The sequence below is a fragment of the Rhinatrema bivittatum genome, chromosome 3, assembly GCF_901001135.1.
Source record: "Rhinatrema bivittatum chromosome 3, aRhiBiv1.1, whole genome shotgun sequence".
Lineage (NCBI taxonomy): Eukaryota > Metazoa > Chordata > Amphibia > Gymnophiona > Rhinatrematidae > Rhinatrema > Rhinatrema bivittatum.
This window is the reverse complement of record NC_042617.1, coordinates 53,726,423-53,748,550: the sequence shown is the minus strand read 5'-3', so window position 1 is coordinate 53,748,550 and position 22,128 is coordinate 53,726,423. Positions and strand designations below refer to the sequence as shown.

General features: G+C 42.3%; 1 protein-coding gene across 5 annotated transcripts in view; it reads left to right on the top strand.

The window, feature by feature from the left end:
• The window catches only part of PPP2R5A (protein phosphatase 2 regulatory subunit B'alpha), a 356,054-nt gene that overhangs the window by 32,822 nt on the left and 301,104 nt on the right, over positions 1 to 22,128 (top strand). For 2 of the 5 annotated variants that reach the window (XM_029593247.1, XM_029593248.1), the window contains exon 2: positions 16,565 to 16,681. The exons of the other annotated variants lie outside the window; for them this stretch is intronic. The gene's annotated coding sequence lies outside the window, so the exon portion shown is untranslated. The remainder of the gene's footprint in view (positions 1 to 16,564; positions 16,682 to 22,128) is intronic. 5 annotated transcript variants of the gene reach the window in all.

Genomic DNA, 22,128 nt, shown 5'->3' with positions numbered 1-22,128 from the left:
CATACATTGCCCTCCATCCAACAAGAGAGGCTCATTCTAATCATGCTCTCTCCACTAAACCAACTGCTGGGCCTCACAATACTCTCGCTAACCCTTCTCAACGTGCAATCTCTCTCAAAGAAAACTCACCTTCTCTACGACTATCTGATGGAAGACCAACCGGATTTATGTGCTATCACCGAAACGTGGCTAAAACCTGAAGACACAGCGCTTATCAATCAACTTCCACAACATTCCTACGATATCTTCTCTATCCCCAGACCGATTAAGAGGAGGCGGTCTGCTACTAGCCGCAAAAAAAAATCTAGGACTGGCCCTTCAGTTCACAAAAGCTTCAGCTCCCCTAGAGTTTGCTGTCTTTAAGTCTACCCACCTGCAGGTATGCCTTGTATATGCCCCCCCCCCCCCCCCGTTGCCTAGAATCTGACCCTTCTCCTTTAATTGAACACATAGCTAAACACATCAATACGGACTCACCTGCCATACTACTGGGAGATTTCAACCTCCATGTGGATGCGGCTACCCGTTCATCCAGTTGTGATACTCTCCTCAACACGCTAAGCTTCATGGGCTTCAAGCAAATCATCAAAGAACCCACACATAAAGCCGGTCATACGTTGGACTTAATATTCATAAATGAAAGCCTCATCCTGTCCTCTCACACAGTTTACTCTCCAATCCCATGGTCTGATCATAAGCTGATCTCCACTACCCTGAAGAACAGCCAACCTACCCCCCCCACCGATTCAAAAATCCACAGTCCAATTCAGGAAATTATGTAACAAGGACACTCTCAGCATCCAACTTGCCTAAGAATTAGAACATCTCGATTGCTCAGACGCAATCTTGGCCTCATCCTCCTGGTCCAAAATCACCAAAAAAGTGGCAGACCTAACCTGCCCTTTAACCACCAAAGTACTGCAATCAAACAAGGACAACAGGAAACCGTGGTATACACCAGAACTAAAATCCTTCAAGCGAGAACTCAGAAAGAGAGAACAAACCTGGCGGAAAACCCCTTCAACAGCCAACCTGATGGCATACAAATCCCTTATGCACCAATACAGGATCGCCATCCTCCGAACAAAGAGAGACTTCTCACAGAAAATCCATCACTTCATTTTCGATCCGAAAGCACTATTTTCGCTTGTCTCGTCACTCACCAAACCAGCCTCCTCGCCTATTCCTGATGACCAAGCCGCAAACAAAGCTGAGGAACTAGCCAACTACTTCAAGAACAAAATCACAAATATCATTGCCTCCCGGATGGATAATTTGGACCTTCGTCCACGATACTCTAGCTCAATGTCTTTACCTCAGGCCACAATCCTGGAACCTTCGAGCCTACCTCATCTCTAGAAATCGAAAACTTGCTAAAGATCAAACCGGTATCTCACCCAATGGATGTGATCCCAACCAACCTGCTCATCACCATCCCTGAAGCCATCGGCAAACCTATTGCAGAGATCATCAATTGCTCTCTGTCTCAAGGTCTAGTCCCTGACCCTCTCAAATTGGCCATCCTCAAACCTCTACTGAAAAAACCAAATCTATCTCCAGACGACCCGGCTAACTTCCACCCCATAGCAAACCTGCCATTTATTTCCAAAATTTTGGAAAGAATAGTAAACAAGCAACTCTCGGAATTCCTGGACAACAACAAATTACTCTCCCCATCGCAATTCGGCTTCCGTAAAGCCAGAAATACCGAATCCCTATTAATCTCATTATCAGACTCCATCCTCCTGAATCTTGACAAAAAACAACCATGCCTGCTCATTCTCCTAGTCCTATCGGCGGCATTTGATATGGTGAACCATGCCATTCTCATTGATCAACTTGCGGCCAACGGCATCAAAGGCACCGCCCTCAACTGGTTCAAGTCCTTCCTTCAAAATAGATATTACAAGGTCAAAATCAACAACAGTGAATCACACCCCATCAGTGCCACCTTGGGAGTCCCACAAGGATCCTCTCTATCCCCAACCTTGTTCAACATCTACCTGTTTCCGCTTTGCCAACTCCTCACCAAACTAAATCTAACTCATTACATATACGCAGATGATGTTCAGATTTTATTACCGATCACTGAATCCCTCTCTAAAACCTTGGAACACTGGAACACATGTCTTCAATCCATAAACAACCTTCTAACAGCCCTTCCCCTGATCCTAAATACCAAGAAGACGGAGATCCTCCTCATCTCCCAAGAAGGAAATTACTCATTGTCCAACACACTCCCTGCTAATCAATCAAGCTTCTCCCCCAAGTCAGAAACCTAGGAGTTATCATGGACAACCAACTGAACTGCAAAAGCTTCATCAACACCACCACCAAGGACTGCTTTTTTAAACTTCAAGTCTTAAAACGATTGAGACCTCTCCTCCATTTCCGTGACTTTCGAACAGTGCTCCAAGCTATCATTTTCTCAAAATTGGACTATTGCAATTCCCTACTCTTCGGCCTCCCAGCTAACACCATCAAACCCTTACAGATGCTACAAAACGCTTCAGCAAGGATTCTGACCAAGACCAATAAAAGAGACCATATTACACCCATCCTGCGGAACCTGCACGGGCTCCCAATCAAATTCAGAATCTTATACAAAGTTCTAACGATCATCCATAAATCCATTCACAATATCACCCCCCTGGATCTTAAGTTCCCACTTCGACTTCACATGCCCACCAGACCAGTGAGGTCAGCGTATAGAGACACTTTGCTGGCTCACCCCATTAAATCCTCATTAAGGAAGAGAGCCCTTTCTACGTCTGGACCAACGCAATGGAACTCCCTCCGGAGCTTAGACTAGAACAATGCCCAAACACCTTTAAGAAAAGACTAAAGACGTGGCTGTTTAGCGAAGCCTTTGCCTAACTCTGATGACCCTTGAACATTTCAGGCAGCGTTGTTAGTAGAACTTCATCACTAGCAAGCCGCTCTGAGTACAGACAAGCTATCAAATGTTTTTCCTCTGCAATACCCTATCCCAGTTCTCTTTGTTTAATCCCATTTCGTTTGATCCAAGTTTTGTTCTCCCCTGTTTAATGTAATGCATCCTTTTGCAATGTTTTTGTTATAATGTAAACCGAGATGATTTGTAACTTGTTACATGAATATCGGTATATAAAAGTTAAAATTATGATTTGTTGTGCTGACTTTGGAGTCCCTACATCTTTGTTTTATATTTGTGTGCAAAACTAACCCGTTTGGAGACACTACTGTGTGGTAGGTTACAGAGCCATGTGCAATTCCTTTCTCCTGCAAATGCCCCTCTAACCACAGCTGGTCACACAAATGCCTAGGACAGAACAGTACCTTTCTGAGTTATTTTCCCCATGCTGTGGAGATCAACCTATGCTCATTAGCTGATCCTGTACTTATATCTATCTTTCCACTGTAGACTGCCTTCATGCTCCTTTCTGCCCTATGACTGGCATGTAACCTCTTGACTCTCCTAACTTCTGAATGCCAGCAACAATCCTTTCTCCTATTAGTAATCACCCCCAAGAAAAATGGCAGTTGGCACTAACTACTACATTCAGTTGGCAGTTGCCACTATTGTGAGCTAACATTAAGCTTATTATTGAAGACTTTGCAGTCCATACATAACTTTCAGGGCTTGTAGTTGGACGTATTGGGGGCAATTCAAACAGCTCACATAGTTACATGAAAACCATTTGTGTAATTTGTATGTAAATTACCCCAAAAAGAGTCGTCAATATGTGAAATGCACCCACATGAACAATAACCAAAAAGCATTCACATTTGCAGACTAATATTACTTCATGTACCAAATCACTTAATGCAGATAATGCCAGAACAAATAATATTGGTAGCGGTATGAATAATCTCACCAATGCATCTATGAGAAAAATGTCCACTTTAGTTAATGCTAACGGGTCACATGTAATCATAAATCTTGCCTTTTTTATTTTTTAGAATTTTTAGAAATTTGAAAAATTGTAATCAGTCATGAGAAGGAAAAACAATCTACTTCCCTCTATAATCTTTTTATTTCGTTGACATAGTGCCATGTTTTGCCTATCACTGCTTTGGGGTGTCCATCTAAAGTTGCTACTTTCATTTGCAATGCTCTGTTATAAATAAAAAGACACACATTGAGAACACTATTGATAGTATCTCGGGTCAAAAATGAACTTAGTTTAATTAGTATAAAATACCTTCCCCGTTACTTAGCGCTCAAGTCCATAGAGAATGCATAAATGAATGCATGGTGTAATTTACAACACTTATGTTACATCATTTAATTGACATCGTCGTTGCCAAGAGGGGTCAGATCATATGCAAAAAACTAAATATACGTTCTTTGTCATCTAACTGTACAAACACGATTGGGATGTATAATTAAACATTTAAATTAAAACCAATGCCATTCAATTTTTGAGTTTCATATATGCAGTTTATCTGAATTTTGAAAGAAACCACAAGGATACTTTTTCTTTTGAAAATTTGCTTGCATTACATAAATTGTAGCAATCCTAAATACTTGAAGCTGTGGTGTAACCAATTGCTTTCAAAAGCTCACCCCAATTGAATTGGCTTTGACTATGTTAAACTGTACTGATTGCACGCAAAACAGGCAGTGTAAACAGCACACACATAAATTGAATATGCACCAAAGAAAAAATGTGTGGCAAACTATTTACTGGTCAATATTGTTTACAATGAAATTTTAGTAAGTGCATACAATCACAGTTATGTCACAAGGTTTTGTATTGGATATACATTTATAAAACAATGGTACACACAAGTACCCTACATGATAGGGTAAATTGAGCAGTTACTTTTGGTTCTCCCTGCTGGGTAATGCATTTCAAAGCAAAGACTCAACTATGAGCATCAAGGAGCTGTCCAAAAAACTCAGGGATGAAATTATGGAAAGGTACAGATCTTGGAATGGGTAAAAAAGAATTGCAAAATCCTTTAATTTCCCTCCAAGCACAGTCAAGATGATTATTAAGATGTGGAAGGTGTATGGTACCAACAGGACGATGCCTAGCTCAGGCCATCCGTCCAAACTGGATGACCATGCAAGGAGGAGTCTGTTTAGGAAGACAACCAAGGGACCAATGATAACTTGAGAGCTACAGGCTTCCATGACCAAAACTGGTCAAATTGTGTATGTGACTTCCCATGCATTTCTCAAATCTGGCCTGTTTGATAGGACAGTATTCCTGGGATATATGGGAGCAGGTGCATGAGCTGGCTGAACAGCTGCCTCAACAGCAGCAGGACATCTTCATGTCACTGGTGCATAAGGGCCTGGAGTGCAGAAAGCACGAGATCCGAGCAACCTATGTTTTCAAGACTGCGTCGAGAGTCTCTGCAGCGGGAATTGATGCCCATAGAATGGCATGGCTGCATGCCTCAGATCTCCAACCAGATGTACAGGAATGACTCGCCGACATGTAGTGTACTGGGTAGAATCTCTTTGGAGATAGGGTGAGGGACGCAATGGCCTAACTTCGGGACCACCATGAAACCCAACAACTCTCCGCCAGCACTCTGGATCTGTTGTCCTCTTCTAGGAGGCTGACAAGACAGGGACAAAGGAAGTACTATCCTCCACCTCCTCGCTCCCGTCAAGACCATCAGGGCTTCTGCGGTCATCCCAGGTCACAAAGAGCCCCAAAGCCCCAGCCAGTTCTTCAGTTAACTGCAAGGATGGGATTTTGACTGCGTTGTAGGGAGCATAGAGCAGTTTCCCATACCCGTGATGTTGGACATTCCGGTTGGGAGCAGGTTGCGGTTCTTTGCAAACCAGTGGCCCACTATAACCTTGGACCAGTAGGTTCTTTCCATAGTTTATCACGAGTTCTAATTGAACCTATTGGGTGTCCCACCAAATTGCCCTCCATGCCTGTTTTGGGGGCTGGTAGCGTATCAGAGGTCCTGCTAGCGGAGCTCTCCTCCTGGTTGAGCCTGTACCATCAGGGCAAATAGGGGAGGGGATTCTACTCCAGGTACTTCCTGATTCCAAAGAGAACAGGACGACTCCATACCATCCTAGACCTAAGGGCCTTGAATAAGTTTCTAAAAAAGAAAAGTTCAAGATGGTTTCCCTGAGCACCTTGATCCCCCTTTAAAAAAAAAATCAGGCACTAGCTATACTCCCTCAATCTAAAGGACTCATATTCACATCAAGATCTTCCCCGGTCACAGGAAGTATCTCTGATTTGAGGTGAGAAAATAGCACTTCCAGTACCGGGTGTTGCTGTTCGGGCGACCGTCAGCCCCATGAGTCTTCACAAAATATCTGGCCATGGGGGCAGCACACCTCTGCAGGCTGGAGTTGCATGTTTTGCCTTATCTGGATGATTATCTGGTCAAAGCACATCTCGGGCAGGGGCTGCCAGATCCATGCACTTGACCATCCGGGTGTTGGAGTCACTAGGGTTGGTCATAAACTACCCGAAGTTTCATCTCAGCCCATCACGTCAGTTGGATTTCATAGGAGCCCTGCTAGACACAGTTTAGGCCAAGGCCTTCCTGCCTCATCAAAGGGCCATCATCTTGATAACCATCATGGCAGAGATTCAACAGAGCCAGCAGGTGTCAGTCTGGCACATATTGAGGCTATTGGGCCAAATGGCCACACTGTCCATGTCACTCCCTTGGCACGTTTACATAGGTGCAGAATTCAGTGGACCCTGAGGTCGCAGTGGTGAGGTCATTCAGAGCCTCCAGGATTGCATCCGAGTCACTCCAGGACTCCTTGTCCTGGTGGCAGGTACTTTCAAATCTGGAATGGGGAATCTCTTTTTGAAGTCTCCCTCCCCAAATTGTCCTAAGCACGGATGCATCCTCAGGTGGAGGGCTCAGAACCCAGGATCTCTTGACTACTCAGGAACACTCTTGTCAAATCAAACTTCCTGGAGTTTCAGGTGATCAGGTAAGCACTAAGGTCTTTCAGAGATCGGCTGTCCAACAAAGTTGTCCTGTTCCAAACTGACAACCAAGTAGCCATGTGGTATATGAACAAGCACGGAGGCAGGGGAAATGTGCCTCCTGTGTCAGGAAGTGGTTCAAATTTGGTCATAGGCCCTGTCCCACAGGATAGTGCTTAGTGCCATGTACCTGGCCGGGATGGTAATCATGGTAGCGGACAGGCTGAGTTGAGCCTTCAGACCTCATAAGTAGTCCCTGGACAAGGGGGTAGTGAATCTGATATTTTGCCTCTGGGGAGCCCAGTCGTAGATCTATTCGCATCCCATTGCAACAGGAAGGTGCCTCTGTTCTGCTCCCTGAACAGGTCAGACAGCAAACCATCCTTGGATGCCTTTACCTGTCATTGGAGCAAAGAAATACGACGAGTGAGATAATCAAAATTGTTCAGAGTAGTTCAATCACAAGCAGATTGTGATAAATTGCAGGAAAACCTTGTGAGATTGGAAAATTGGGCATCCAAATGGCAGATGAAATTTAATGTGGATAAGTGCAAGGTGATGCATATAGGGAAAAATAACCCATGCTATAATTACACAATGTTGGGTTCCATATTAGGTGCTACAACCCAAGAAAGAGATCTAGGTGTCATAGTGGATAACACATTGAAATCGTCAGTACAGTGTGCTGCGCCAGTCAAAAAAGCAAACAGAATGTTGGGAATTATTAGAAAGGGAATGGTGAATAAAACGGAAAATGTCATAATGCCTCTGTATCGCTCCATGGTGAGAACGCACCTTGAATACCGTGTACAATTCTGGTCGCCGCATCTCAAAAAAGATATAATTGCGATGGAGAAGGTACAGAGAAGGGCTACCAAAATGATAAGGGGAATGGAACAACTCCCCTATGAGGAAAGACTAAAGAGGTTAGGACTTTTCAGCTTGGAGAAGAGACGACTGAGGGGGGATATGATAGAGGTGTTTAAAATCATGAGAGGTCTAGAACGGGTAGATGTGAATCGGTTATTTACTCTTTGGGATAGTAGAAAGACTAGGGGGCACTCCATGAAGTTAGCATGGGGCACATTTAAAACTAATCGGAGAAAGTTCTTTTTTACTCAACGCACAATTAAACTCTGGAATTTGTTGCCAGAGGATGTGGTTAGTGCAGTTAGTATAGCTGTGTTTAAAAAAGGATTGGATAAGTTCTTGGAGGAGAAGTCCATTACCTGCTATTAAGTTCACTTAGAGAATAGCCACTGCCATTAGCAATGGTAACATGGAATAGACTTAATTTTTGGGTACTTGCCAGGTTCTTATGGCCTGGATTGGCCACTGTTGGAAACAGGATGCTGGGCTTGATGGACCCTTGGTCTGACCCAGTATGGCATTTTCTTATGTTCTTATGTGTTTTCTGTACGTATATCCTCTGATTCCCTTAGTGGCAAAGACTCTCTTGAAGCTTTGCGAGGACAAGGGGACTATGATCCTCATAGCCCCGTATTGGCTGAGGCAGGTCTGGGTTCCACTCCTACAGGAGTTGTCTATCCAGAAACAGATCAGTCTGGGGACTTCCAGATTTCATCACACAAGATCGAGGCTGGTTGCGGCATCCCAACCTCCAGGCCCTGTCGCTCACAGTATGGATGTTGAGTGGTTAGTCCTGCAACCACTTGATCTCTCATAGGATATGACTCTGGTCCTGGTGGCTTCTAGAAAGACATCTACTAGAAAGTCCTTATGGCCTGAATTGGAGGGGGGAGGGGGGGTTCTGTGTGGTGTGAGCAGAAGGCCCTAGATCCATTCTCCTGCCCTACATAAAAACTGCTTGATTACCTTCTATACCTATTGGAAGTTGGCTTAAACAATTCCATTACAGTTCATCTCTGTGCTATTGGCACATACCACCAAGGTGTAGATGATATGCACGTCTCTGTACAGCCTGTAGTTGTATGATTCATATGGGGCCTGCTTCAATTGAAGCCTCCCCTTAGGCCTCCTGCTGAGTCTTGGTACCTTAATGTGGTGTTAACTCAGCTGATGAAAGCTCCATTTGAGTCGCTGCGCACCTGTGACCTGAAGTACCTGACTTGGAAGGTGATATTTTTGGTGGTATTTACCTCAGCGCGCAGGCTGTGACCTTCAGGCTTTAATGATTTATCCATCTTATACTAAGTTTTATCATGACAGGGCGGTCTTGCGTATGCACCCTCAGGTGGTGATGGACTTCCATCTTAACCAGTTTATCGTCCTGCCAGCAATCTTTCCTAGGTCTCATTTGCACCAATTTGGATGAACGCTGTACAGTTTGGACTGCAAGTGAGCCTTAGCCACCTATCTGGAGTGGACAGAAACCCATAGACAGTTCACCCAACTTTTTATTTCTTTTGATAAGAATAGTTTGGGCATTGCCATTGCCAAACAGACACTATCCAATTGCAAATTGCATAGTCTTCTGTTATGCCCAGGTAGCTCTGCATCTTGGGGGTCATGCTGTCAGAGCTATGCAGCACCAGTGGCCCACTTGCGAGCAGTTCCTGTGGAGAGGAGGTCTGCAAGACTGCGATGTGAACTTCTCTCCACACATTCACATCTCACTATTGTCTGGATAGGGATGGCCAGTGCGACAGTAGATTTGGCCAGTCTGTTCTTCAGAACCTGTTTGAGGTGTAGAACCCAACTTTCCCTAGCTAGGGCCTGTTGTTTAGGTTCAGGCTGTCTCCCCCCTCTATTATCAACAGCACAGTGGTTGTTATGCCTGTTGGCACCTTTTTCGGTGTCTGGTCCTCTTTTGTGTTGGGGAGTACCTGTAGCTAGGGATTCACCCATGTTTGAGGACTACCATCCTGCTTGTACTTGGAGAAAGCTAGTTGCTTACCTGTAACAGGTGTTCTCTGAAGACAGCAGGATGTTAGTCCTCACGAAACCAGTCTGCCATCCCGCAGAGTTGGGTTTCTCCTATTTTTTGTTTTAATTATAATTCTATTTTACAAGACTGGAGGGGGACCCTGCATGGATGCGTGGTATAGGGTATGCTGGGCATGCTCAGTGTGCCTAGTCAAAATTCTAGAAACTTTGACATAAATGTTCCGCATTGGGGCTCCATCTGATGATGTCACCCATGTGTGTAGACTAACATCCTGCTGTCTTTGGAAAACACCTGTTGCAGGTAAGCAACTCTGCTAAAAGTGATACTGTAGTAATATACTAAAATATTTAATCTGTGATCTGTCTTGATTCATCCCAAGAAACATGCTGCTTTTTCAGTTTTAGAATATAATTTCCTGAATGGTCATTTCTAAATATAGTCTAACAGCAGTTTATTATAAAGAACTTGTTCTATTTGACTTTCCCGTCACATACATATCAACTGAGTGTCAGATTTTTTTTCCATGTTTTCTTCTTATTGGGTATGTTATGTATAAGACAAATTTAATCTCTTCAAACAGTGAAAATCATACTCCTAAATTGTCCTCTGCACCTTAACTAAAAATATAGTGTAGCTGATTTTGTATTGATTTTTTAATAAATATTTTAATTACATTGATTCTACTCTTGAAAGTACATTATGTGGAGGAGAAAAGTTGAGTATTTTCTGGTATAACTTGTCAGCAATCCGTTGATCAGAATCTGCTTTCTTCAGTTTAACCTCGTTTAAGAGTGCATCTTTTTGGATAGTTGTATATATTAGGTTAAAGTAGTACATTTCTGTTGAGAAGGTCTGTATTGAAATGTTAAATGTTGAAATGTATATGAAATTTAAAGTTGCATTTCTAAGCATTTTATTGAGCATAAAAAGCTTTTATTATGGTAAAAGGAAAGCAAATATCCCCACTGTACGTGTAAAGAGAAAATTACATAAAGCTATGGTAATGAAATGTTTGCTTTGTAAGAGAGAATATAGAATGACCTGATTTCTTGTTTTTAAACTTTCTTTTGAGATTTCAATTGAATAGAACTGTCATAATGAAAACGCTTTTGAAAAATACTCTTTATTTCCTTCATCCATCCCTCCTCCTATAGCCCATCTTCCAATGACATTCAAAGCATTAATGAAAAGAGCAGTTCAAGACACTCATGTAGAATCTCTATTGATGGTCACATATCTTATGTGCCCATTTTCAAAGGAGGCCCCAAACACTGGAAAGCACTTATTCTCTCCCTTCTCATTGTAATTTTTTCTGTTAAATAGATATTCCATAGCCTCTGAATTATTGCATTAAAAGTTGGAGCTAATCTCTGCTTTCAATTAGTAGCCAGTTCGTAGTGAGCAGTGGTGACATTGAGAGGCAAGTTTTATCTTATGTTCCAATTGTGGAGCACACAAGATAAATAATATTGGATCCCACCTAAGATTCACCTTCAATAGCAAGCCAATAAAGTCCTTTATTTCCCTCCAATAAGGTTTGATAACTGGACATCATCAGATGTGTAACATTGTGTCCTTACCCCCACATTGATACTTGTATTTTTGTGCCAAAATTCAGAGGGTAATAATTAAACCTTGTGGAAAGAAGTACCAGTGGGCCCGCGGAAGTGCCACATGGAGTTTCTCTCTGAAAAACTGACAGTGTGCCGATACTGTAGGTACAAATGCCCATATACTTAGTACTTGTATTGAACCAGGTGCAAAGTACATGCCCAAAAGTATTCGGGGGGGGGTCAAAATAAAATCCCTTTGCATACTTTCCTGATCCCACCCTCAGCACCATCCACTTTGGGCACAGCTGAAAGTATGTGCACTGTTATCTAGCATGCTTTTAGCCACTTTCATCAGGAGAGGCATAAGCCCTATTTTTTATATGGGTAAACTCTGATTTACCTACGTAAAACTTTTATTTATAAATGTTTATAATTCACCTATACACAATGGGCCAGATTTTAAAAAGGTTACGTGCGCCGGGCCTATTTTAAAAAGGCCCCAGGATGCGTGTAAGTCCTGGGGCTTTACAAGAGGGGCGGGGTGATCCGGGGCGGGGCCAGAGGTCTTAGACAGAGCGGCCATTTCCTCTGTGTCTGAGGATCGCGTGCCGGCAGGCTGCCAGTGCTCGCAACTTGCGCCTGCCCAGAGGCAGGCGCAAAAGGTAGGATAAACATTTGGGGGGTGGGGGGATTAGAGTAGGGCTGGGGGGAAAGGTTAGGGGAAGGGGTGGGAAGGTTAGGTTAGGGGGAAGAGAAAGGAAGAAGGCAGCACGGCTCTGCACGTGCAAGGTGCACAATTGTGCACTCCTTTGTGCGCGCCGACCCCTGATTGTATAACATGCACGCGTTTGCGCGTGCATGTTATAAAATCGGGCATACATGTGCATGCGCCGGGTAGCACACGCACATGTATGCTGTGCACACTTCTTTTAAAATCTACCCCGTTATGCTCTAGTTAATGTACAGCAGAACAAATATTCATAACAATGTAAGTAATAAATATGCATTTCAAAAATAAACCATACAAAGTGATTAAATATAAACAATTATTGCCCCCATAAATATGTATAGATTGGTTTGTCTCCTCAAGGCCCTAATGTCCTTGAACAATCTTCTAGTCATTTGAATGATTTGACTAAAGTTATAAATGTATCTATTGAACATTTATTGATAGTAGTCTTGGCCAAGTTACCTCACATTCTGTAATTCAGAAGTGGAACTCTGAATTGCATTTACATTTTTGTTCAGATGGTTGCTGTATGATCTGGCAGAATCAAGATTTCTTTTTTGCAAGAAGGAGGGAACTTACATACAGTTATTACATTACATAAACCAGGGCTAAATTAGCCCAGACATGTCAGTTATGTAATCCAGTGGTGCTAAATGAACTCCTCTCCTAGCCCATAGTGTGTTTGCTCTACTGAATATGTGTGGGAGTTCACGTGTGTGCTGCCTCATGAACCCCTCAGTCTTTTTTTTTTTTTTTTTGGTGAGCTTCTGCATGGACATTTACCAGCTCTCTCTGATCTGTTTGGTACTTTATAGTTTCTTTTCTTCTTTGAATTCGGTTTGAGTTTCTTCACTGCCTTGGCAGCCTCTCAACATCATGTTTCAGCGCAGCAACAACAAAAAAAGGTATAAAAGACTTCAAAAAGGCCCTTCCAGTTGCTTTGAGTATTGCCTGTGTGGCTGAAAAATGTCCACCACCAATGACTTCTAACTGCTGTGATTGTTGCCCAATGTCAGATCTCAGAGGATCAGGGCCTAGAAGATTAAAGAACTGTGCAGGTCTGTGAAAAGCCTGAATTGTTCCTCCTTTTGGAGTGGGGCCTCCTCTGGCTCACTCTGTGCCAAGTTAAGCAGGTGCTCCTTGAGTAAAGCTCACCCTTCTGTGGTGCAGGTTCATGGATCTGCCACTCTGCTAGGGGTTGAACAAGGCATGAAAACATCATGAACAATGGGCTGTGAGCCCTTTGCTTCCCCTGTGGAGCTCGTCGCGTAAGAAGTGTCTTGTTGGAGCTGTCAGTGCTGCTTAAGCTAAGGTCGGGATCAGACCTGTTTGCATTCAGCACTGTTGGCGCACCAGTCCTTGGCTCCTCCATCCTTGTCAGTACATCTGGCCTCATTATCATTGAAGCTCTGAACCCCAGCGCAAATGAACACCTATTCAAAATTCATGGAGAAATTAGGAGCAGCGCTAGGTGTTCATGTCTGTAAGAAATACCCACATGCTGAACTACTTGGAATTCTCAAGATTCTTGATACCCTGGTAGAACCAGCTTCTTTACTAGTTCAGTGTTCCTAAAGCGCTACTCATGAAACTGGGAAACTCCAATTTCAGGTATCCCTACTGCTCAAAAATTAGATCACAGATTGAGTCCAACAGTTACTGGGCTTTGGTGTAGTGCATCTGCTGCCCCTATCAGTTGTTGTAGAATCTGCTATGAAGACAACAAAGAGAACCCATATTCCTTCCAATTCCCCTCTAGGTAAAGATCATAAACTTGTGGCCAGTTTTGGCAAAATAATTTTTGAGTGCTTGCTTTCTAATCACATTACTATCCAGCAATTTTCCATGCTACAGTACCTCCACAATTATCTTCAAAAGCTAAAATTGTACCTATCTTTCTCTGATCAGAATACACTTCCTCAACCTTTCTTGGATGCAGAGGAGGCTGTCCAACACCTGTTCTGTTCAGTGTGTGAATCATTTGTTTCTACTTTGCATACTTCTGCAGCTTCTATTGGAGTGTGCCGAATGGCTACCACCACAAGACACTTGTGAAAACCCTGGGAACAGAAGAAAGGCGAGATCAATGTCTTGCAGTGGTGGCAGCACACCTCTGTCGTTAGGGAGTACAGGTCTTTCCATACCTTGATGATTGGCTAATCACGGCACAGTTATGAGAAGCAGTTCTCCATTCCCTGAACATGATGATTTGCTTCCTATAAAGCCTAGGATTTCTCATCAATGAGAAGTCAAACCTGGAGCCCATGCAGTGGGACATGCATAGACTCAACGTTACAGAGAGCATTCTTACCCAATGACTGGAAGATTACAATGTTTTCAGTAATCCAGCAACTCTTCTCCAATCTGAGAACCACAGCTAAGAAGCTTCTCGTATTATTAGGTTACTTGGCAATAGCCATTCATGTAGTTCCACTGACCTAACTTCTTATCTGCCAACTTCAGTGGGGTCTCAGATCTCAATGGGATCAACTCGCACAACCTCTCTCTTAAAGTGAGGCAAGGGAGTTACAATGGTGATTATAACCCCACATTTTCTGGATTAGTCCCCATCAGCTCACTGTTAATGACAGATGCTACTACCAGGGATTGGGGTGCTCATGTCTGATCCTTCCATATCCAAGGAACTTGGTCCCCTCACAAGAGTCTCTCTTGGTTCAATGTTCTGGATCTGAGAGTGATATGGCATGCCCTTGCCACATTCATACACCACCTCCAAGGAAGGAGCATTCTAATTCAGACAGCATGATTCTGATCCATTTTCATGCGAGCACCCAGAATCTTTCAATACTTACTTCATCTCTAACTCAGGCTTTGCCACTTCCTCAGTGAGAGTTCATATGAGCGCCATCTCAGCATATCGTGCACTCTTGGACAACAAACTGATCTCCATTCACCTGCTCATATCTCGTTTTATGAAAGGGCTCTTGCACAACAAATCCCCGATACAGAAACCTCTTTTTCTGTGGTATCTCAGTATGGTCCTCTGTCAACTGATGAAGCCTCCCTCTGAACCATTGGAGTATCCTTCCTTGAAAAAAATTTTATCTTCCAGGTCAGGAAGATATATTTTTTCATTGCAGTCACCTCAGTGAGAAGAGAGAAACTCTTGGGCTCTTGTCCACTCGCCTCCATAGCTACAATTTTATCACAATAGGGTGGTTCTTTGAACCCACCAAAAGTAGTATCTGTTTTCTATATCAGTCAATCCATTATGCTACCTACTTTCTTCCCAAGGCCCCATGCGATTGAGGGAAGCCTTCCATACACTGCTACAACTTGGCAGGATTGCAACTTAAGATTCAAAGCTCATTAGGTACGAGTCATGGTTGCTTCTGTTGCTTATCTGCGAGAAGTACCAATGGAAAATATATGCAAAGCTGCAAAATGGTCTTCCGACCACACACTCATGTTCCATTACTGCCTTGATAATCTCTCAATGATATCACGTTTTGGGCAAGTAGTTTTGTGTAGTCTGTTCTTGCTGAGGTCCATTTTCTACGGTGGAATCCGGGCTGCGTATTAAGTATCACTCCGCTGCAACTTTTAGCTTGGGCCACCCCACATATAATGGCTAATTCAGCCTGCTTATCAACGGGGAAAGAAAGCAAGTTTGCTTATCGAAAATGGTGCTTTCCATAGTTAGCAGGGCGAATTAGCCATGGAATACTTGTACACCTCCCTGGAGAGTCAACTACATAGCTAGATTCAGCTTTTGATACTGACTGAGGAGACTCATAAGTCTGCACAGCAACTCCTGCACATGCTCAGTAGAGATCTACAAGCTTGGAGAGAAGTCCATTCTATGCTGCCAGATGACATCATCCACATGTAATACGGTAGCTAATTCATCCAGCTATTTATGGAAAACACTGTTTATGGTAAGCAAACTTGCTTTCTCTGCCATTACCCTTTTACCAGTTCTGGTGCGAAAAAGGAATTTATAAAATTTTCTTTCTTCCCTTTGTAATGAAAATCACATTTTATACTGATAATGGATCAGAGCGGCTTATTTAATTATTACTGAGCAATTTCACTGATGATGGAAATGTATTAAATGAGTCTTTTGGGCTGTTAATCCCCTTTTGTTAACTTATCAGCAGATCCAGTCTAGAATGTTTTTACATGACATTTGTCCATGTCAGTCAAAAATAAGACACTGCTACTGACTGTAGCAATTTGATTGCAGGGCATGTGGTCATTGTGCCTAACTGTACCTGAATGTAATTTGCCTTGAGCTATCAATGAAAAGGCATGAGCTAAATATACAAGGAAAAAAAATGGCATTTTTAGCAGCAGTGTGTGGTTTGTTTTTTTTCCCTTTGGGGCACCAAGATGATGATTTTGCAAATGTTTTTTGCACCTGTAAAAACTGTTATTCCTTCAAGTTGTGCATTTCAAAACTTTCTTAGGCATTAATGTTTCAGAAGTTTGGAGAAGTATATTAAAGTGCATAACACAACTCTTCTCTTCTGTTCTTAAGTGGGCAACATTCATCATGGCAACCACACCAACATAAGACCAGGAAGAGAAACTTAAAAAGCAGAATAGACAGAAAGGCAGACTTTACTCCATATGTGGTGATGGGGAATCCTTAAAGGCAAGTATAGAAGGATCCTTTTGTTGTGTATGCCTCAGCACTCGGAAAGCACTTTATAATGACCAAAAAAGATAAGATAGATCCTTAAAACTCAGTTGACCTGTTTTTTGGTTTTTTTTTTATAGTTGGGCATGGCTCCTGATTTTTTAAAACTAGTTTAACGCTGCTTTTCTGCTAGGAAAGCAAGTGGAAAATAAGAGAAGTGAAGTATCTTCAACGTTTGTGTTCTGATTTAGATGACCCTGTTTGGGATGCCTGAATTAGGATGCTGCTTCTCTAATTTGTCTTCTAATATTTGTTTTCTGTTGAGAGGACTAATTTACTTACAATGTATGTTTTAAAAAAGATGAGTTGAATTCATGTTAAATAATAATCATGGATAATTTTTGCTGATTAAGTGAATCTATATTTGGGGTCTGATATTTTATTCAGTACATTCTGCTTAGTCTAATGTCCCCAAATCTGCTGTACCACTTGTACAGTGGTAGCCATCACAGCAGCTGCATTGAAGAATCCAGTGAAGTGCAACAATTCAGCCTTGTGTGAAGTTTTGACTATATTTCTAGACATGAATATATGTCTGCTTAATTATTTTGTTAAGCCATTAAAAAACCTGAATCAGGACTGACGTATTCAAATATTGTAAGTTTTCTTTCTGCATCTGATTTTTAGGTCAGTTTTCAAAGCCATTTATCAAGGTAAATGGTGTTTTAGTCAGGTAAAATGGCCCGTTTGAAAATTGTCTTCCTGTGCCCCAGCTAAAAGTATGTACAGCTTCTACAGTATGGAAAGAACTCCCTATGACCCCTCTCTCCTGCATCTGCTAAGCAGCAGTAGCATGGCAGAACAGCTCACTGCAGCAGGAAGCACCCCCACCGCTGAACAGGAGCAGTAGCTGTCAGCAGTCTCCAACCCACCAAAAAGGACTAGGCACAATACCAGAAAGCAACAGCAATTCTCTCCTTCTAGAGAGAAGCAGCTGTTAGTGTAGCAGCAGCAGCAACCACCCTCTTAACCTACTGCTGGAAGAAGGAAGGAAACACAGCTTGGACCATCACTTGAACCATACCAACCAGGCTGTGCTATTGGTAGCTGGTATTGTTGCATAAAAGGACATAAGTGCCATTTATCCATAAAATGAGAAAATGATTAATGGAAAATAATGGCAGCAGTCAAGATCAAGAACCTGTGCAGATTTGTGGCATAAGAAAACACATTTTTTTTAAGGGGGGGGGGGGGTTTGACATGGCAAGTATATTTCCTGGATGAGTAAGTACAAGTTTTCAAATCCCTGCAATTTGATTGTTCCCAGAATAAATGTTCCATAGATGATGGGGCATTCACTAGTTCTAAGACAGAGAGGTGTATTCACACTTTCTCAACGAGATGAAAAAAAAATAAATTCTAGAAACCATACATTTCTAGTATCAACAGATGGTAGAAAATGTTTACCGTTGTCTTCTGTATAACTGAGGGAATGTGCAAGAGTATCATAATATGGGTAGCCAGGACAGACGCTTCTGCCCACGCCTGTCCCTTTACAACCAATAAATACACATAACACAAGTTGGGATCAACAGGCCGCAGCTTTTATTCACAAACATCCCGGAGCCCGAGCTAGCTCACTGTAACAATCAATTCCCCCTCCCCCGCCCATCAGCCAAGGACCAGCAAGACGGGCAATCAGAGGCTATCCCAGCCTGTATGCAGTCACATCATGAACGTGCCCCCCATGACTCCTGCCGCCGCCCAGCAAGGGACCGACCACATCGACCCCAGCCACCGCCCAAGCAAGGAGTCTCACCAACAACAACTGCACCCAGTTGTTCAGTTAGGAACCACTGACCTGACACCTGTCAAGTCAGACACTTTTAACAATTGCATACTCCCCCAATTGGCTCGGGCTACCCGCCAACCCCCCCCCCCGCCCCCCCAGCTGCAACAAAACCAAACCCCCAAACCGTAACAGAAACCAAAACATAGGGCCGGGCGGGTATCGACATCCAGGCGTATGGCAGGTAAGCAGCAAATGCCTGCCGAATAACAGAATCCGCCCACAACTCCTCCCACTCCCGACTGTCCCAGCTACAGGGGAACCAATCTGTTCCCTAGGAATCCCGAGGTTTGAAAATAAACCTCCTCACACCCGCCCTCCCTTGCCTACTCCTGCAGCACAAGCCCAGATACAGGCGGCCGCAGCTTCCCCCAACTGTAACACCCCGGCTTGTCAGGAAAAGGCCTGGCACCATATTACGTTGGCCAGCCGGGTACAAGACCCACCTGACCTTGCAGAAAATGGTTTCCCCACGAAGATTTCATATGGTGGTAAAGTGCCACCAAAATGTTGTGGTTATGTTAAAAATTTTTGGTTTTATTTTTCATTTTATTTAATTTTGTATATGAGTTAATTGAATTGTATGTATTGATATTGTACATCACTTCGAGTGATTTTTAATCAGTGAGGAGATTAATAAATTAAATAAAATCATAATCAAAAAATATTATAATAAACTTGAAATATTTCCTTCACTGAGTTCACAAACATTAAAAATCCTTTTATCCCAAATGTATAATGAAATTTCTTGATGGTATCCTCTTGTGTTCCCAAGACCAATTAATTAACTAGACACTGACTGGAGAAAGCTCCTGACACCATCCATTGTTTGTGTTGCATATTTTAATGGAGAAATAATTCCAAAATCAATAATCCATCTGGACACATACTGAACTTCTAACAATTTTCACATGGCTGACTGAGTCTAAACTCCATACAGCAAACTGATACAAGAAAATGCTGAGAAGTGCCATGAAATTACTGACAAATTGGTGCTCCGTATTCCTAAGGAAGGGATATGCAATAGTTTATTTGCCTCCCCTCCTAACTTCTTTCTTCTGTTCCTGATGTTAATAAAACCACTAAAGCACCATTGTGTTGAAGAGCATGTCAGACTGTCTGACTTGGGAGGGTGGGGAGGTAAGAGTCTATATTTCAGGGAATATGGTTAATGTGTTTTCTGTTAGATTCTTTGGTGAGAGGGGTGACTGAGTGTAGAGTAGTTATCAGAGTTAAGGGTAAATAAAAATGACAGAACTCAGCATTTCAGAATGAAATCAGTAAATCCTGTTATTGCTTACTTAGACTTTAGAGACTTACTTATATCTTTAGACTTAGAAGATGCCTATCTGCCCATTCTCTAAAGATGAGCAATTCACCATAATCCCACAGGTGGGTTGTGTCTGCTCTTGGAGGACAATGTAAAGTCTTTCAGAGCTTTCTGGAAAAGAGAGAAGCCCTACTGCATTTCCCAATTCCTTTGTCAAAATTAGCTTCATCTTCCCATGCTGTGGCCTCCCCTAAATCTTGAGAAGAGACATCTCTTTTCTATCAAAATGTCCCCAGTTTTTGCCCTAATTAGTCGTGGCCAATGTTCCCTCTAAGGTTTGGTGGCATGTGTGCAAAAATTGAAACTAATGTGCAAAACTTTCACATGTCAATTTTATTGTGCAAAATTTCTCAACATATGATTCAAATATGAACATTTGCAGAAAGCTGAAAGAGAAAACATTACATTACATCAACCGTAGAAGTATTTCGTCGTCCTTTGCAGTTCTTCCAAAATGAATACACATAGTCCAAATTAACTGCTTGTCCTGACATTAAATATAGTTTTATCCTAATGAGGTTGTCCAGATGGTTGATTTCTAGCCGATTTCTGGTCTTTGTTTTAATCTGATTCATGAGACTGAAACCTCTCTCACAATCTGCGCTAGACGCCTGGAAAGTTCCACAAATGGAATCTTTATCAAAGACTGACCATTCGCCAAGTTCATCTTCAGGAAATCTACTGCTAAAGTGATCACAGACACGTTCTATGAAATGGATGACAGCAGTGGTGTTGACAGAAGGATACGTTGCTATAACATTACGAACTTCCCCTGAGAAATGAATGGTGTCACCAAGATACTGTGATCGAAGTTTCATTATTTTGGCTTTTGTCATCTGTCAATTTTGTAAGTGTGACATTCGTGCACATCATGCAGACCTTCTGCAACATGCAAACAGTTAAGCTTCCTTTGTCATCTATGCGACTCACAAACATTGGTGTTTCAATTTCACGTGTTTCCCCTGAGAAATGAATGGTGTCACCAAGATACTGTGATCGAAGTTTCATTATTTTGGCTTTTGTCATCTGGAACGCCTCTACAGTTGTTAGATTGCTTCTCTGAAGTAAAGATGGTAACATGATACTCAGGTTTTGTCAACTTGTCTAAGCAGTATTTGTGTATTGGGTCATGGTCTTCTTCTATCCATTCTCTGCAATATTGAATCAGCATATCGTAGTTCTTGAGCATCACAGAAGCCCCGTCTGATGTGAACATTACCATTTTGCTCAAGTCAAGATTGTTCTCTTGGTAGAAATTGGTAATGGCTGTCACAATAGCTGCACTGTTACATTCTGTCAGCTTCAGAATTCCAGCAAAATAAGTACAGTAAGCAGCTTCATCTTTTCGAAGTTTTACATAAAGAATTAACATTTTTGTCACGGTGATGTCTGTACTCTCATCAATTATGAGTGTGGAATGTCGACTGGCGCCAATCATTTATCAAATCTCTTTGTATTACTGAGTTTATGCACTCTAGAAATTCAAACGCATAATTTTTACTTCTCCAAGATTCCGGTATTTTTACATATTTTCCAATGTGATTGTGAATTTCCTGAACAGATAGCATCGAAGAACTCAATTTTATGGCAAGGAGGACATTATCAATTAGAATTTTTACCTCCTCACTGGAAGCAGACTTTCTTTCAGAAATTTCAGTTTTTGTCTTCTTTTCTTCAGTAGTTTCCTTCAGCAATGCCCAAAGTGTTCCCCGACGCTGACTTCTTAGCAAATCGACAGACTGAACGGCATATCGGCTTCTACATATTCTTTGAGCCATTCGACTTTAAAGTTCAATCTCGCTTTCTTAGTCAAACGTTTATCGTTTCTTCCGTCTTTGAATTCACGTTTCGACATATTTTTCCACTATCTTCTGTCTGCCTGTACCCTTTCTCGTGAACGCCGTTCACCACACCACACAATCAACCGGAAACGGAAAACAGGAAACGGAAATGAACGAAAGTATGACTAATGCGCTGTCGATAAGAAAATTTAAATTTTGTAGCACTATACGAAAACGTCTATTCTTACTGAAACTCGTTACAATTTTGCCATTGAAATCCGTAAATTTAAACTTTTTTTTTTTTTGCGCAGCAGATAAAAACATGTGCGCGGCAGGAATTTAACTTATGCGCAGCCGCGCGATTGCGCAGCTTAGAGGGAACATTGGTCGTGGCATATTTTTTATATTTATCTTCGATGATCCTGCTGTACCAGATTGTACTATGTGTTTTTTTTTCCTTTGCTTCATTGTGATCTTTGCAGACTGGCTGCTTGGCCAAATT